The sequence below is a fragment of the Heloderma suspectum genome, chromosome 6, assembly GCF_057233095.1.
Source record: "Heloderma suspectum isolate Gila_16-S chromosome 6, 16-S_ref, whole genome shotgun sequence".
Lineage (NCBI taxonomy): Eukaryota > Metazoa > Chordata > Lepidosauria > Squamata > Helodermatidae > Heloderma > Heloderma suspectum.
Window position 1 is genome coordinate 89,517,648 of NC_139463.1, and position 18,920 is coordinate 89,536,567.

General features: G+C 49.1%; 2 pseudogenes; one reads left to right on the top strand and one right to left on the bottom strand.

Moving 5' to 3' along the window:
- Positions 1-6,347: 6,347 nt before the first annotated feature.
- LOC146341768 (beta-enolase pseudogene) lies at positions 6,348-7,491 on the top strand (annotated as a pseudogene).
- Positions 7,492-9,090: 1,599 nt separating this feature from the next.
- On the bottom strand, positions 9,091-13,193 carry LOC146341769 (vomeronasal type-2 receptor 26-like; annotated as a pseudogene).
- Between the last annotated feature and the right edge of the window lie 5,727 nt (positions 13,194-18,920).

The following is an 18,920-nucleotide window of genomic DNA, read 5'->3' on the forward strand; positions in this document are numbered from 1 at the left end:
CAAGTACTTGAAAAGCTGTCACAGAGAGGAAGGCCAGGATCTCTTCTCGATCATCCCAGAGTGCAGGACACAGAATAATGGGCTCAAGTTACAGGAAGCCAGATTCTAGCTGAACATCAGGAAAAACGTCCTGACTGTTAGAGCAATACAACAATGGAACCAATTACCGAGGGAGGTGGTGGGCTCTCCCACACTGGAGGCCTTCAAGACGAGGCTGGACAGCCACCTGTCAGGGATGCTCTGACTTGGATTCCTGCATTGAGCAGGGGGTTGGACTCGATGGGCTTGTAGGCCCCTTCCAACCCTACTATTCTATGATTCTATGATTCTATAAAATGGTGGCAGCTACGGCGGCCACCATTTGTGTTCCTGCCTATTGCTGTGATAGGCTACATATATATTTACGTAGCCTATCACGGCCTCCACAGGGACGCAATTGGCATCCCTGCTTTAGCCGTGATAGGCTATATAAATACTTACGCAGCCTATCACGGCATTCATGGGGAGGCGATTGGCGGCCGCAGACGTGGCCGCCATTCGCAAAGCACCGCCAATGGCAGCAGGTAAGCGCCATTCTGTGCCCATTTCATGGGGTGGGGGGGTGGGGGGCTTTGCTCCGCCACAGATTTGGGGGGGGCAAATGCCCTGGCATTCGGCCTCCCTGGAATCCGTGGAGAAATTCTCTGCCATCCCTATGACCAGCGGAGCTTTTCTGAGTGGTTCATGGCCAGTTACATTCTGGGCCAGGGGGAGAGACTGTGGAACCCTCAGTTGCACACTGTGACAAGGTTACACAGTATTTTGAAGATAAAGTGGCTCAGATTCGTCATTAATTGGAAACCACGATGAATGCAGTTGCATTGGTACAGGCGTTCAGAGCACCGTCCGGTCCAGTTTTATTGGATGAGTTTCAGTTACTGAGGACAGAGGATGTGAACAAGGTGCCTGGCCAAGTCTGATTGACCACTTGTGTTCTTGACCCTTGCCCTTCATAGGGATGTTAGAGAATTTCACCACGGATCCTGGGGGGGTGAATTCCAGTGAATTTGGCCCCCCGGAATCCATCGCAGAATGGAGCCGCCGACCCTCCACCCCACGAAAGCCCCACGAAACGGAGCCTAATTGGCTGCAGCTCCAGCTGTGGCTTTGGCTCCGGCGGTGGCGGTGGTGGTGGTGGCAGCAGTGGCTCCGGCTGCTGCCGGGCTGCTGCAGATGCAAATGGCGTCCTGAGTAGGGGATGCCATTTGCGTCCGTTTGGTAGCCCGTGATAGGCTACATAAATATTTACATAGCTTATGACGGCTAAAACGGGAACACAAATGGCATCCCCTATGACTGTTTGGATTTGCAGACCAAGTGCTTTTCTTATGGACAGTTTTACACTGCATGTTCCCATGTAAGCACACCTCATCTTTGTTTTGTTTTTTTAATGTTAGCACCCAATGGAAGAACAGCCATTATAGTGTACAAAGAAGCTCTCTAAAGTTTAATTTGTTTGCAGGGACCAAAAAAAAGGGAATAGACTGTTCAATGTAATTGATTACAATAGACTATATATTAGGGATGGCGGAGAATTTCTCCATTAATCTCCGGGAGGCCGAATGCCAACACATTCGGCCCCCCGAAATTGGTGGTGAAATTCTCCGCCGGCCCCCCGCCCCCCCCGGGATGGGACTTACCTCGTGAGAATGTCCCTCTCGGTGGCGGGTCCCAGCGGCGGTTCGGTGGAGGTTCGGTGGGGGCGGCGGCGGCGGCCGGTCTTCTTACCGGCTGCCGCCGCCGCCATTGCAAAATAAAAAAGGAAAGTAAAAAAAAAACCAAAACACACACCCGTGATAGGCTACATAATGATTTACATAGCCTATCATGGCTACATTTCCAAAGTCAAACATGATAGGCTACGTAAATCGTCACGTAGCCTATCACGGGTGACTTTGGAAAAAAAAAAAGCACATACGCAAATGGCGGCACCCATGGGGCCTCCCGAAGCGCCTCCCCCCCACCACGAAGCAAGCTGCGGGACCAGGTAAGTCCCTTTTGTCCATCCCTACTATATATGTGGCATTGTCTGGTTATACAGAAAAGCACTCTAAAATTAATAGCAATTAGTAAAAAAAAAAAAGTGAAATTGGCTGAAACATACCGTTAATACAATCGACAGGCCTCTTTTTCACTTCAAGTTATAATTCTTCTTTTATATTCTTCAGTCTTCTCCATCTCCATTAAAACCAAGTTCACCATTTTGCGCACAATTCCAGGAAGAAAGGGAGCATTTGAATTGCCTGCTCCTTCCCCTTGTCAGGTGGATGCCTGAGTTGTGTCTAAGGAAATTAATCTGGGCAACGCTGAGTACTACAGCCACTCTATATACAAGGAAGTCCTTGTAATCATTTTAAAGAGTTATCTATATAGTCTCTACCTTTGGAAGACACTCTTACTCGGTCATGAGTGATGGCCATGATGATGATCATACAAGGAAGTGTTTGTCTGTACATAGGTCCTCAATGGACTTGAAAACCATACATCTGATTGTTATGGTACTTCCAGGATTTGTTGCACCTCCATATGGGGTGGCTTTAGGTTAGGGATGTCAGAGAATTCTACGACGGATCTCGGTGAGGCCGAATGCCAGTGCATTCGGCCCCCTGAAATCCATTGTGGAATGGTCTGCCACCCCCCCACCCCCCGCGGATCCCCCCTGCAACGAGACTTACCTGGGGCGGATGTTCCGGACGGTGGTGGCTCCAGTGGCAGCTTCAGCGGTGGCGGCTGGTCTTCTGACCAGCCGCCGCCATTTGCAGTCTGTGTGTGTGTTTGTGTGTGTTTTAACATAGACGTGATAGGCTACGTAAAGACTTACATAGCCTACCATATCTGGGCTTTAAAAAAAAAGTGTACACAAATGGTGGCAGCCACGTCCACCGCCATTTGCATTCCTTATTTTTCGCCGTCCTAGTCTACGTCAATATTTACGTAGACTAAGACGAAGAAAAGAAAGGGGAACGCAAATAGCGCCCACTATGCTATTTGTGTTCCCATTTCTTTTCTTCGTCTTAGTCAATGTAAATATTGATGTAGACTAAGATGGCGAAAAATAAAGAATGCAAATGGTGGCGGCCGTAGCCGCCGCCATTTGCGTACGCACTTTTTTTAAAAACCCAGACGTGATAGGCTACGTAAGTCTTCATGTAGCCTATCACGGCTGAATACAGGGACGCAAACAGCGGCGGCTACGGCAGCCGCCATTTGCGTCCCTGCAGGCTGCCCAGTGGCCGAATGTCCAGCTGCAGGCAGCCGGAGCCGGCCGGCAGCTCTACAGCTTGGCCGCGGAGTGTAGCTGGCTGGTCAAGGATTCCAGGGGGGAGGGACGGAGCCCCTCCACCCCCACCGCAAATGAATCAGCGAAACGGTAAGTGACTTTCTTACATGCCTACTTTAGATATAATGAAAATTTCATCCCCCATCTTGAAACATAAGGGCGGCCAATCAAAAACTTTAAGGATTTACTGCTTCAATGTAACTTTTGGTTTGTATATCCTCCAGGACTGTGAAACATAGACACCTGAAATTTGCCATGCAGACCCAGGGCTATTTGTAGGGGTGTACAAATCATTTACCCTGTTCCACTGCGGCCATCCACTGTGGAGGGGAGGTGCTCCATCCCTCCCCCCAGAATCCTCCCCATCCGGCTCCGCTTCATGGCAACTCTGCAGAGCTGCCAGGTGCGGCTGGCTGCAGCTGGACTTCTGGCCGCTGCCGGGCTGCGGCTGCAAATGGCGGCCACTATGCCGGCTGCCATTTGCATCACTGCCAAGCCATGATAGGCTATGTAAGTATCTACGAAACCTACCACAGCATGCAAATCGTGGCCGCTACGCCATTTGCGTCCCTGTCTTTTGCTGTGATAGGCTACGTAGATACTTATGTAGCGTATTATGGCAAAGAGCAGGGGCACAAATAGGGTAGTGGCCACCATTTGTGTCCCTGCCTTTTGCTATGATAGGCTACGTAGATACTTATGTAGCCTATCACGGCTTGGCAGGCATGCAAATGGCAGCCTGCATAGCGGCCGCCATTTCTGGCTGCAGTCCAGCAGCAACTGGAAAACAACCCGGAGCTGCTGGTGGCGGCAGAGCCGCCACTGCCACCACCAGTACCAGGTAGGCTCCATCCCAGGGGGATTCCGCAGGGTGGTGGTGGGGAGTGCTCTGTTCCACCACACACTCCGGGGGGCCAGATTCTAAAGAATCCATCCTCAGTCCGTGGCAGAATTCTCCAACATCCCTAGTTATTTGAGAGTGTACACCTAATGGTTGTTTCTTAAAACACATTACTTATAATTAATTTGAATGTGTCTGTGAGGCTGCAGCCTGCAGTAACATATTCAGGCAGTACATGGCAGACAACCAGGACATAGTTCTGCAGTTCAGACAGTTTGAAGCTAGGAGGAAGTAGGCTGAGAGAAAGACTGATATGGCTGCCCCTCGCCTCTTCTGCTGGGCAGCCACCCCCGGGGAATGAAGTGGGCAGACCCCTCCTTCAAGGGGTTATGGGGGTCACCATGGCAGGGGTTGTGCCTAGGGGCCAGCACAAGCATAATGTGTCCAACTCTGCCAGCTGCGTAACTTTGCTTGAAGGCTTCTCTGTATCAAACTACCTCCAGAACAATAGTCATGTGATAAAGAATTAGAACTAATGATTCTAATAGCCCAACTTAACTTTTGTGATCTCTCTGACTGCTATCCCTGTTAGCTCCCACTTCTAAGTCAACTAATTCTCTCTCTCTGAGATACACCAGATTAACAGCCAACTAACAGCCAATTAACAACCTCAAGTTGAAAAGCTCAAAGTTTCTTTCAGTTGATGTTCAGGCAGAAGATGGAGGCAAATGTGTGAGCCATATGAGAAGGCAGGGGATTTTTTCAAATGTTGAATGTTTAATATGAGTGATAAGAGTTGGTGTCAGTTGTCAGGCCCCCTCTCCAGGGATAAATTTATCTCTAAGGGAGAATTTCCAAGTTGGATACTGGATACATCTTGTCTCTGCTGCACATGCTTGTACATGTGTGGTCATTTTACATGTTAGGAAGATTTATTATGGATGTACGGTAGGACAATTATGTTTTTCTAGTATATAATTAGTTACTCTATTTTATTCTAATTGTGTTTTCCTTTTCCTCCAAGAACCACAGTTTTCCCCATGTTTCTCCTCAAAGTAATCCTGTGAGGCAGGATAGGCTGAGAGGCAGTGACTGGGCCAGATCATCCAGTGAGAAATGGGAGGCATTTCATTTGCTGGTCCTCCTCAGGCAGCAAAATGTCCTGGACCAGCACTGGCTGTGTATGTATCTGTTAGTAAGATAGTAAGTCTCTTTCCTGAGTGTGTGTGTGTGTGTGTGTGTGTGACAGAAAGAGAGAGAGACCCCTATGTCATGTGTGTTCAAATGTTCTGTGTCTGTGCCATATACCCATAAAAGGGGAAGCTTGTGTTGAGTTCTCCACCATAAAAGAGATATTAGTCTTTTGCTTCCAGGCATGCATAGAAGAGAAACATATTTTTCCCCTTTTATTTTATGTTATTGTCTCTCTGTGTATGTACAAGTGTCGTGTGTGAGTTCAGTCCTGGGAACAGAGTACTGGGTCGCTACAGACAGCTAGCCCCTGAGTCCATCATGACCTTAATCTGGCCATCGCTGTGTGGCTCTGAGGAAATCATCATAGGGTGTCATCATTAGCAAAGTCAAGTTTACAATTTTGTGTAGTTGTGTGACTTCTTCCCCCTCCCAACACACACATGCACATTTCACTGTGCATTTATGATCCAAAAGTGACTTGATTTTCTGCAGAATGGGAGTTGATGCTGGAACAGGTCCAAAGAAGTTCTTTTGTGTGGCTGTGGCTGAGGTATGGGATGGTAACTGTTAGTGATTCACAGACTACTCTGCCCATCCTTAGGGATGTACGAAAGTCACTTACCTTTCCGAAGGGTGACATTTGTGTGTGGGGGGAGGTGCTCTGTCCCTTCCCCCGAAATTCTCCCTGGCTGGCTGCGCTCCGCGGTGACACCCCGGAGCCGCTGGCGAGGGCCACCCTGCAGCTGGACATCCGGCCGCTGGGAAACCTGCACAGAGATGCAAATGGCGGCCACCATAGCTGCCGCCATTTGTGTCCCATTATTTTGCCGTGATAGGCTACGTAAATATTTACGTAGCCTATCACGGCAAAAAAAAAAGAAGAAAAAAAGGAACGTAAATGGCGGCGGCTACACTGTTTGTGCTACTGCTCTTTCCTTGATAGGCTACGTAAATACTGTCAGCAGCTCCCAGCCACGGCCACCGGCCCCCGAGCCAGCCCCACGCAACCATGTCTATCCAGAAGATCCACGCCCGCGAAATCCTCGACTCTTGGGGGAACCCAACGGTGGAGGTGGATTTGCACACTAGCAAGGGCCGTTTCCGGGCTGCTGTGCCCAGCGGGGCCTCCACTGGTATCTACGAGGCCCTGGAACTCCGGGATGGGGACAAGGCCAGATACCTGGGCAAAGGAGTGTTGAAAGCTGTGGAACATATCAACAAGACCATCGCCCCCGCCTTGATTGAGAAGAAGATTAGTGTGGTTGAGCAGGAGAAGATCGACAAAATCATGATCGACTTGGATGGAACAGAGAATAAATCCAAGTTTGGGGCCAACGCCATCTTGGGGGTCTCCCTCGCGATCTGCAAGGCTGGTGCAGCAGAAAAAGGGGTCCCCCTCTATCGCCACATTGCAGACCTGGCTGGGAACAAGGAACTCATCCTGCCTGTCCCTGCATTCAACGTGATCAATGGGGGCTCCCATGCTGGGAACAAGCTGGCTATGCAGGAGTTCATGATCCTGCCTGTGGGGGCTACCACCTTTAAGGAGGCCATGAGGATCGGGGCTGAAGTCTACCACAACCTGAAGGCTGTCATCAAGAGCAAATATGGGAAGGATGCCACCAACGTGGGGGATGAGGGTGGCTTTGCCCCCAACATCCTGGAGAACAACGAAGCCTTGGAGCTGCTGAAGAGTGCCATCGAGAAGGCTGGCTACCCTGACAAAGTGGTCATCGGCATGGACGTGGCCGCCTCCAAATTCTTCCGCAAAGGCAAATACGACCTGGATTTCAAGTCCCCTGATGACCCAAACCGATACATCTCTGGCGAGAAACTGGGGGAACTTTACCAGAGCTTCATCAAGAACTACCCTGTGGTTTCCATCGAAGACCCCTTTGACCAGGATGACTGGGAGACATGGAAGCAGTTCCTGACGCATGTGCAGATCCAGATTGTGGGGGATGACCTGACAGTCACTAACCCCAAGCGCATCCAGAAAGCCATAGAGCAGAAGGCCTGCAACTGCCTCCTGCTCAAGGTCAACCAGATTGGCTCCGTCACAGAGTCCATCCAGGCCTGTAAACTGGCCCAGTCAAATCTAAATTTTTATATTTGCTGTTTTAAATCTGTATTTTAAACTCCTGTACTGCTGCTAGGTTTTATTGTGGTTGTATTGTTATATTGTGGTTTTAATGTTCTATATATTTTAAATTGTTTTATTGTGTGTTGTTTGGTTTTAATTTTTGTGAACCGCCCAGAGAGCTTCGGCTATTGGGCGGTATAGAAATGAAATAAATAATAATAAATAATAATAATACTTACGTAGCCTACCATAGCAGCCTGGCAGGACGCAAATGGCTGCCGCCGCTGGAGCATCTGCCCCAGGTAAGCTTCGTCCCGGGGAGATTCCGCTGGGTGGCAAGAGGTGGGAGGCCGTTCCACCACGGGTTTTGGAAGGCCTAATGCACTCCACCGTTGGGTTCCCCCGAGAGTCGAGGATTTCGCGGGCATGGATCTTCTAGATAGACATGGTTGCGTGGGGCTGGCTCGGGGGCCGGTGGCCGTGGCTGGGAGCTGCTGACAGTATTTACGTAGCCTATCAAGGAAAGAGCAGTGGCACAAACAGTGTAGCCGCCGCCATTTACGTTCCTTTTTTTCTTCTTTTTTTTTTGCCGTGATAGGCTACGTAAATATTTGCGTAGCCTATCACGGGATGTACGAAATTGCCCTTACCTGGCTCTGCTGGGTTCCGCTGGGGGGGGGGGAGGCACTCCATCCCTCCCCCCAGAATCCTCGCCGGCCTGCTCCACTCAGCAGGGATTCCGCGGAGCCGCCGGCCAGCTCCACCAGCAGCCAGACATCCGGCCGTTGGCTAGCAGGGACGCAAATGGCGGCAGCCATAGCTGCTGCTGTTTGCATCCCAGTAGTCAGCTGTGATAGGCTACATAAATCTTTATGTAGCCTAACATGTCTGACTTTAAAACAAAAACAAAAACGTGTGTATGCAAATGGTGGCAGCTATGGCCACCACCATTTGCATTCCTTATTTTGGGCCGTCTTAGTCTACGTAAATATTTACGTAGACTAAGACGGCAAAAATAAGGTGAACGCAAATAGCGTAGCAAACATGATAGGCTATGTAAAGATTTACGAAGCATATCATGTCTCCCCCCCCCCCAACACTGGAAATGGCAGTGGTGGCAGCTGGTCGGAAGACCAGCCGCTGCAACTGCCGCCACCAGAGCCGCCGCTGGAGCCGCCACCGCCCGGAACATCCACCCCAGGTAAGTCTCATCCCAGGGGGGATCTGCGGGGTGGCGGGGGGGTGGCAGGCCGTTCCGCCACGGAGTTCGGGGGGCCGAATGCACTGGCATTCGGCCTCACCGAGATCCGTGGCGGAATTCTCTGCCATCCCTAATTCAGCCTCACTGAAATCCGTGACAGAATCCTCCGCCATCCCTACAAATAAATGTCAAATACAGATAGATTTCAAGTTTAGTCAGGGTATGTATACGCAACTCCTTGTGCAGTATAAAGACCAAGATACAACAGGTCTGTAGTCACCAGCAATGGCCTCAAGCTGATTGTTGCTAGGTAGAAATTCTGATATACTCAGAAGGAAAAACTTGCAACTAATTTGCATAGATCAGATCCCACATTCTTCAATATAATAGGCCCTGTTCAGGGGTGAAGTAGGATCACAATTTGTTATTCATAAGCAATTCAGACCAATTATTCACACATTTTGGAAAAAGAAAATGGTTTCTGGCATTCTTTGTTAGTTTTTTGTCCTTATTATTTGCTCCCTGATGTTCTGGTGGGGCCTGAACACTAAGATGTAGCATTTAGGAAAAAAGATGCAAGCCAGTAAGCCAGCGCTGGAAGTTAGGATAGAGAAGATCTCGACGGCCACCAGGTATTTCCCTTTGGTACTCAGATAGGCGGGAACAAAGGAGAGCCAAACGCTGCAAAAGACCAACATGCTGAAAGTGATAAATTTGGCCTCATTGAAACTGTCTGGCAACTTCCTGGCTGGAAATGCTACTGTAAAGCAGACAATGGCTAGAACACCCATGTAGCCCAGGACAGTGTAGAACATGGTGACTGAGCCTTCATTGCATTCTGCTACAATTTCCCCAGTCAGTGAATGCATGTCCATATCGGGGAATGGAGGAAATGTACTTAGCCAAATCAAGCAAATTCCTATTTGAATAAAAGAGCAGGAAATGACGATCAAATTGGCCACCCTTTTCCCTACCCATTTCCTCATCTTGGATCCTGGTTTGGTAGCCATGAATGCCAGAACCACAGTGATGGTTTTTGCCAAAAGAGCAGAAAGAGCAACTGAGAAGACGATGCCAAAAGCTGTTTGCCGGAGAAGGCAAGTCATCTTCTTTGGCTGTCCGATGAACAGCAAGGAGCAGAGGAAGCAGCAAAGGAGGGAGATGAGCAGGATGTAGGTGAGGCTCCGGTTGTTGGCTTTGACTATGGGAGTGTCCTGGTGCCTCACAAAGTTTCCAAGTATCAAAGCTGTGATCACAGCAAAAGCAACAGCAGAGAAAGACAATGAAATCCCCAAAGGTTCCTCGTAGGAGAGATAGCTTATAACCTTGGGAATGCATTGATCCTGTTCTAAGTTTGAATAGTGATCTTCTGAACAATCAATACAGGAATCCATATCTAGAAAGAAAAAGTAGTGCTTTTTAAGGAGAGATAGAGAGCAGATGCAATCTGAGAAGACGGTAGAGGCCGTTAAAGTAACTTGTCTTGAATAGGGATGTCAGAGAATTCCACCACAGATCTTGGTGAGGTCGAATGCCAGTGCATTCCGCCCCTCGAACTCCATGGTGGAATGAAGGCCCCCCTGCCCCCCACCCCATGAAAGGTGTGCGAAACGGGACACCTACCTGCTGCCATTTGCGCTGACTTGTGAATGGTGGCTGCGTCCGTGATAGCCGTGATAGCCTATCACGGCTAACGCAGGGACGCTATTTGCATCCCTGCAGAAGCCGTGATAGGCTGTGTAAGTATTTTGCCATGTATTTTGCTGTGATAGGCTACGTAAATATTTACATAGCCTATCACAGCAAAAAAAAAAAAAGGCAACACAAATGGCAGCAGCTACAGCGGCTCCCATTTGCGTTCCCTTTTTTTTTTGCCGTGATAGCCTACGTAAATATTTACGTAGCCTATTACGGCAAAATACAGGGACGCAAATGGCAGCGGCTATGGCAGCCACCATTTGCGTCCCTGCAGGCTGCCCAGTGGTTGGATGTCTGGCTGCGGGCGGACCTGGCCGGCGACTCTGCGGAACCTCCGCAGAGTGGAGTCGGCCAAAGAGAATTTCAGGGGGAAGGACGGAGTGCCTCCCCCCACCACGAATGTCACCCTTCAAAAAGGTAAGTGACTTTCGTACATCCCTAGTCTTGAATTATTCATATATCCTATCCCTATCAGAAAGCATTGCCCAAATACATCTGCCTTAATACAAGTCTGGAAAACAAAATATATATATAAAATAAATATGCCTCTGATATGAGAGAGAACATGGTGCTTCATGATGTATTATGGTAATGCATGAACTCTGAGTGAAGACGTCTGCGTTTAAATCTCACCTGTGCACCACATGCTCACCCAGAAGCCTCTCTCTCTCTCTCTCTCTCTCTCTCTCTCTCTCACACACACACACACACACACACACTTAAGAACATAAGAGCCATGCTGCATCAGACCAAGGGTCCATCTATTCCAGCATTCTGTTCCCACTCTGGCCAACCAGATGCCCGAATGAGAAGTCCAAAGGCAGGACATGAGTGCAACAGCACCCTCCCACCCATTTTCCCCAGCAACTGGTGTTGCTCTCTCTCTATCTGGGCATCTCTACACCAGCAGAAAATCCTGCATTTAAAATGGGGCTTTCTGCTTCCATTTTAAATTCAGGATCACTTCGACTCCCTTTTTCACGTGCTTCCTTTTCCCCCAACCCTTTTCCCTACTTCTCACGATATCTGAGTCTTCCATTATCTTTCATTGATCTCACTCCTTTTCTTGCCATCTTTACTTTTTTCACAGAGGGAACTCGAGCAGAACACAACAGGGTAATTTGATAGCTCATTATCTGTGACGTATTTAAAAACAGAACAAAGGGCATTTAATGATGATCACGGTGTCATGTAAAGAGCCTGCAAGCTTCTGTGAAGGAGCAATCGCAATCGCAGGACAAAAGCCCGGTGTGAAGCAGCCCTCTTTCTCTCTCTCCAACGGCAATGCCACTGCCTGATGTAGGCAAGCAAAGACTGCTCCCTGTCAAACTGCTACCACCGCCCCTGCCCCTGTTTTTCCCAACAATCACTCATGACATCCTTCTCCCCTTCCCGCTCAGCTTACTTGGTTCCAGCAGCAGTATCCTATTGTAGAATCTTCACTCCCGCTAGATTCTAGAGTGCCAGACACAGCAGAAGGCTCCCACCATTTTGAACCCTCCAAAAAATGCAGTCCCCAGCAAACATGAGCAGGAACTCAACTCCAAAGCAGGATGGCAGTGGTGGCTGGAAGGTGAGGAGGGAAGGCAGTGTGTGTGTGGGGTGTGGGGTGGGGATGCTCATTGCACCACCCCTTCCATCCTGCCAACTGTGGCAGGAGGCTTACTGAGCCTGATGGTACTGCTGGTCTTGGGTATTGTGCTTACCTGGGTTTGATTTCTTTTAGAAGGAGGAGGCTTATGGCATTGCAGGCTTATGCATTTTGAAATAGTTGCATGTAATTTACAAATACATAGATTGAATAGAGGTGAAAGAAAACACTCCAATAGCAGCCCTGCCTTTCCCACATCAGATCTCCAGAGAGGGAGATCTGGGAGATCCCCCAGTGCTTCAGAGTTTATAGGTCACGTCACACTCATTCCCATTCTCTATCTTTTGTCTTCCCAAAGTTCTTCTGCTGTTTCCCACTCACACCTAGCTTGCCCCCACCTTGCTGGAGGGGGCAAATAAGGATGAGTCATCTTCTCTAACCATCTCCAAGCCCTCCTGGGGGATTGTTGTTCAAATTCCTTAACAGAAGGTGTACTTGGAAACTTTGCCTCTTACTATTAAGGAATATGTCTGGTCATTCTGGCCCCATTAATCTTGCCAGGTTATCAGAATTAAGGCTATCTCATCTTGGGTTAAACTCAAAAAAGCCAGGAAATTGGAAGCTAAGGGTGATGATTTGTCTTTCTGCCTGTTGTCTATCCACATATAAGAGTATATAGCAAATTTTACACAGACACTATAATCCTTTCCCCTGGCTCAGCTCCTAGAGCCAGCATATGGAGTTGTTCCTTTTTATTTTGTATTATGTATGAAACATTGAATTACTGGACTCCCAGAGAGTCTGCACTTTTACTGGAGGACACAGCACTGTGTTCTTTGTCAGTAGTTGGCTATATATATCTTCCTTCTTTCCTTTACGTATGAAGCACATTTCCAACTGAAAGAAACCATCAATCCAATGTTTAGAGTGTCAAAATGTGTGACCAAGCATACCTAGGTCTGAATGTAAAAGAGAGGTCTGCATTCTTGCATAACAAGACCTCTTCCTATAGCCACATATTCAAGGATCAGTAACATTTTCTTACTCCGTCCAGACCAAAGGCCATGCACATTTTTGTTACACTGGTTTTGCTGGATATGGTATGAGATGCAGTATGCTTGACATCTATGAAGAACCATGATTCCTACCGGTCTGATCAGAAATTTTCCCTTGAGGACACGGGGCACAATCATAGCAGCAAAATGGCTCCCCTTCCTTCTTTTTCCTGATGTGGCCAGGATGGCAGTTGTCATTACACACAGAAATGGGCAGCACCTAATCAGAAACATCAGTGGAGAATGGACAGCACTGAGAAAAAGATGTTTTGATCATTATGGTTTCACTTGTGGGTGTAAAGTATCACAGTGTTCTAAATTGGATAGATGCTTAGGCCCTTTCAGAGCCCAACAGATCCCCGGCATGGACCCAGCTTGGCTTGCATTTGCAAGCCGAGCTGCATAGTTCCTGCCACTCAGGAACTTTAGTGGGGGGGGGGGGTTGTGCGAAGTCACAGGCGGATTAGTACCAAATCCTGGCCATGACTAGCACAATTTGCACAACATCGCAGCTTAGACCGTTTGTAGCTGTGATTTTATGCAAATTGTGCTATTTCTGGCTGTGATTTTGCACAAGTCAGGATTTGTGCAACCCTCCCACCAAAAAATCTATGAGTTAGCTTGACTCATTGCATGCTGAATCAGGCCAACTCAGGATTGTGCCGCAGTACAGGGGCCTAAGTGACTATGTCGATGGCCTGTAGCACTTCACCATGTCACAGTGCAGCAAGATCTGGGCCACCCACCTCATGCCCCGAGACAAAGTCCAAAAGAAGTGTGAGCCCTGCCCATTGCATTAGGTCAATGTCAAACTGAGATGACCCCATAGTTGTCGTAGAGGACATGAAGTCTTGATCTGGTGGTGTTAAGGCAGAAGCAGCGTAGATGTTCAATTCCTCCAGGACCATAGTTCTAGGGTTCTCCAACAAAACATCTGAGTAGGGATGTATGAATCCCTTGCCTTGTTCCATTCCAGGGATCCAGGGTGGGGGGGGAGGCGATCCATCCCTCCCCCCAAAATCCTCCCCAGCGAGCTCTGCTCCGCAGAAAGGCCGTGGAGGCGCCGGCCAGGGCCCGCAGCAGCCGGACTTCAAGCTGCTGCTGGGCTGCTGCAGCTGCAAATGGCGGCCATCGTGGCGGCCGCCATTTGTGTCCTTTCATTGGGCCATGATAGGCTATGTAAGTATTTACGTAGCCTTTCACTGCAAAGAGCAGGGGCGCAAATGGCATAGCGGCCGCCATTTGTGCCCATGCTCTTTGCTGTGATAGGCTACGTAAGTATTTACGTAGCCTATCATGGCCCAATGCAGGAATGCAAATGGCAGCCACTACGACGGCTGATATTTGGGGACGCAGCAGCCCGGCAGTGGCTGGAAGACGAGCCACTGCCGCCGCCGCTGCCACCGCCGCCGCATACACCACCAGGTAGGTCTGTCCTGGGGGGATTTAAGGTAGTGGCGGTGGGTGGTTAGTCCGTTCCGCCACGGACTCCAGGGGGCCCGATTCCAAAGAATCTGGCCTCACTAGAGTCCGTGGTGGATTTTTTCCAACATCCCTCCATCTGAGACCCCTCAGTAGGGATGTACGAATTGTGTACCTTCCATGCCGCTTGACTTCCGCAGTTTGCGGCCAGTGCTCCGTACCGTCTTTCGCAAGCCCCCGGAATTCTCCTGTTTTTTTCTGCTTCGAAAGTTACGAAGATAAATCTGTACCGACAGCCGTAACAGCCATAATTCTGGATAACATCCGTAAGAAAGGCTATTTTTCGTAGATATTTATGTATTTTTTCCCCTGCCCTGAGACGTGCAGTAATTACTTTCAGCCAAAGCACTTCCTCCTCCTCGGAGCTTCCCAAAACTAAGCTGCCCTAGGTGTGCCTGAGCGATGCACTCTTTGTTTAAAGCAATGCTGTAAGAAAGAAAGAAAGAAAGAAAGAAAGAAAGAAAGAAAGAACCTTTTAAAATGACCATGCCAGTCAAGAGCCCTGCACGAGTATTATTCCCCCTGCTAGGCTTTCTATTTCCACATCCAGCCTTGTTGGTGACATGGTGAGGCTAAAATGGAGAGGTGAACCAACTCTGTGCATGTCTGCTCAGAAGTAAGTCTTGCTGAGTTCAATGCAACTTACTCCTACACATGTCAGCACCCCACTTGCCCCCAGCTCAGCTTTGTATTTCCACATCCAGCTCATTAGCAAACCTCCAGTTAGTTATCTCACTGGGTGACTTTGGGCTGGACTCTAACCACTAGATCATACTTCTGTTATGAAACTCATGAAGAACAAGAGACAGTATAATGGGAAGTTCTTTCTGAAGCAGTCACACTTCACTTGTACAAATGCAGCATGAAGGGAAAGATCAGCAACCTTCTCTTTGTTTGAATAAAAAGCACACTCTGCACATGCTCAGGGAATGGACAAAATGACGAATAAATGTACCAGGGAATATGAAGAACTATATTCTTCTAGTGTGTGTGTGTGTGTGTAATCTCCCTCCATCCAGGTATTCCCTGGATCCCCCCCCCCATTCACCCAAGGGTCTTCTGAGATAACTAACAGGAGGTTTGCTAATGAGCTGGATGTGGAAATACAAAGCTGAGCTGGGGGCAAGTGGGGTGCTGACATGTGTAGGAGTAAGTTGCATTGAACTCAGCAAGACTTACTTCTGAGCAGACATGCACAGAGTTGGTTCTCCGCTCTCTGCTCAGCTTTGTATTGATTTCTGCATCCAGTTCATTATCAAACCTCCTGTTAGTTAACTCTGAAGACCCTTGGGTGAATGGGCGGGGGGGGGGGGTTCCAGGGAACAGCTGGATTAAGGGAGATTCCCCCCCCATACACAAACACATAATGGAAGAGTATAGTTCTTCATATTCCCTAGCATGTTTATTCCCCATTTTGTCCATTCCCTGAGCATGTGCAGAGTGTGCTTTTTTTTTTTCAAACAAGGAGAAGGTTGCTGATCTTTCCCTTCATGCTGCATTTGTACAAGTGAAGTGTGACTAGGGATGGCGGAGAATTTCTCCCCGAAACTTTGGGGGGCCGAGCGCCAACATGTTCGGCCCCCCGAACAAGTTTCGGGGAGAAATTCTCTGCACCCCCCCGCACCCCGCACCCCCCCCCCCCGGGACAGGACTTACCTTTGCCGAATGTCCCTCCCGGCGGCAGCATGTCCGGCCGGCGGTTCGTCGGGTCTACGTCAGGGGCAGGGGCGGCAGCCGAACTTTCGACCAGCTGCCGCCGCCATTGCAATAAAAGAAAAAAAAAAACGCCCCCATGATAGGCTACATGGCGATTTACGTAGCCTATCACGGCTGACTTTGCAGATCTAGCCGTGATAGGCTACGTTAATCGTCACGTAGCCTATCACGGGGGCGTTTTTTTTTTTTTAACTGTTTAGTTCGCGGCCGGGAGAGGCGAGGCGCCTCCTCCCCGGTCTGAATTCGGCCAGGCGAGGCGGGAAGCCTCCCCCCCAGCCTGAATTTCGGCCGGGCGAGGCGGGAAGCCTCCCCCCCGGCCTGAACTTCGCGGGGGGAGCAACGAAGCGCCTCCCCCCCACCGCGGGAAATCTTCGAGGACAGGTAAGTGACTTTCGTCCACCTCTAAGTGTGACTGCTTCAGAAAGAACTTTCCATTATACTGTCTCTTGTTCTTCATGAGTTTCATAACAGAAGTATGATCTAGTGGTTAGATTCCAGCCCAAATTCACCCAGTGAGATAACTAACTGGAGGTTTGCTAATGAGCTGGATGTGGAAATACAAAGCTGAGCTGGGGGCAAGTGGGGTGCTGACATGTGTAGATGTAAGTCACATTGAACTCAGTAAGACTTACTTCTGAGTAGACATGCACAGAGTTGGTTCTCCTCTCCATTTTAGCCTCACCATGTCACCAAAAAGGCTGGATGTGGAAATAGAAAGCCTAGCAGGGGGAATAATACTCGTGCAGGGCTCTTGACTGGCATGGTCATTTTAAAAGGTTCTTTCTTTCTTTCTTTCTTTCTTTCTTTCTTTCTTTCTTTCTTTCTTTCAACAGTGTTGATTTAAACCAAGAGTGCATCGCTCAGTCACACCTAGGGCAGCCTTGTTTTGGGAAGCCCCGAGGAGGAGGAAGTGTTTTTGCTGAAAGTAAACAGAGATGGAGGATTTCAATTGAAAAAGGACACCCACAAACATCGTGGTGTTGAGCACAATTCAATAAAAAAAAAAAATCGTACGTACTTATTATCGGAAAATGCTACCTTGCGTTTTTATTTACGAAAATTTTGCAACTCTGTGCAAATGACAAAAAAAAAGCCTCATGACTGCTGGCTCCGCAAGACCTCGTGGTGCCGTTCCTCAGAGGATTCCGTGGCACAGACTGAAGGGAATTTGATCCCATTTCAGTAGGGATGGCGGAGAATTTCTCCCCGAAACTTCGGGGGGCCGAGCGCCAACGTGTTCGGCCCCCCGAACAAGTTTCGGGGAGAAATCCTCCGCACCCGCCCCGCACCCCGCACCCCACCCCCTGGATGGGACTTACCTTTGCCGAATGTCCCTCCCGGCGGCGGGTCCGGCCGGCGGTTCGGCGGGTGTTCGTGCGGGGCGGGAGCAGCAGCCGGTCTTTCGACCGGCTGCCACCGCCGCCATTCCAAGAAAAGAAAAAAAAAAACGCCCCCGTGATAGGCTACGTGACGATTAACGTAGCCTATCACGGCTAGATTTGCAAAGTCAGCCATGATAGGCTACGTAAATCGTCATGTAGCCTATCACGGGTGACTTAAAAAAAAAAAAGCGCGTACGGATAATGGCGGCCCCCATAGGGAGCCGCCATTCCCGTTCCTTATTTGGTCGCTGTAGTCTACGTAAATCTCTACGTAGACTACGGCGAAAATAAGGGCAACGCTATTTGCGTTGCCCTTATTTTCGCTGTAGTCTACGTAGAGATTTACGTAGACTACAGCGACCAAATAAGGAACGCGAATGGCAGCTCCCTATGGGGGCCGCAATTAGCGTACGCGCTTTTTTTTTTTAAAGTCACCCGTGATAGGCTACGTGATGATTAACGTAGCCTATCACGGCTGACTTTGCAGATCTAGCCGTGATAGGCTATGTTAATCATCACGTAGCCTATCACGGGGGCGTTTTTTTTTTTTTAAACTTTCGAATTCGCGGCCGGGCGAGGCGGGAAGCCTCCTCCCCGGCCTGAATTTCGGCCAGGGCGAGGCGGGAAGCCTCCCCCCGGCCTGAATTTCGGCCAAGGCGAGGCAGGAAGCCTCCCCCCCAGCCTGAACTTCACGGGGGGAGCAGCGAAGCGCCTCCCCCCCACCGCGAACAAGCTTCTACGACAGGTAAGTGACTTTCGTCCACCCCTACATTTCAGTCCGTGGCAGAATTCTCTGATATCCCTACCCCTCAGCCAGCTTGGTCGGGGAAGCCATTGGGCAGCAGCTTGGGCAGTTCCCCAATAGCATCCCCAATCTTTCTCTTTGCCCAAGACAAGGAAGGCTCTCACAGTCCAAACTAAGGTGGAGGATTTTCCCAGTGATCAACATGAAACAGTTATCGTTAAAGGTCACCACCCCCACCCTCATACTTGTTTTTCTACCCTGTGTGTGTGTGTGCATGTGTGTTTTTTATCACATCATCTATCAGGTGTCACTCTCCTCTATAGGGAATTGCTGTGGTACCCCTTATGATATGTAAAAAAACGTTCTGTTTTGGCAGTGCAAGTATGCTTTAAGTGCATGTATGTGCCATGGCTGAGCCAACACAGCTCTCCCTGCTTTGCCACCTTATTAGGTGGCTGGAAAATGGGGGTGGGGGTCCATGTTTTGTTCTTTTTTAAAAATCAACCAAAACCAACACCTGCACAAAACAAAATATGGTTTGCGAGTGACATGTGTGATAATGGCACATATATACTTGTGGCAGGCAGCACACATATATCAACAGGACATGATG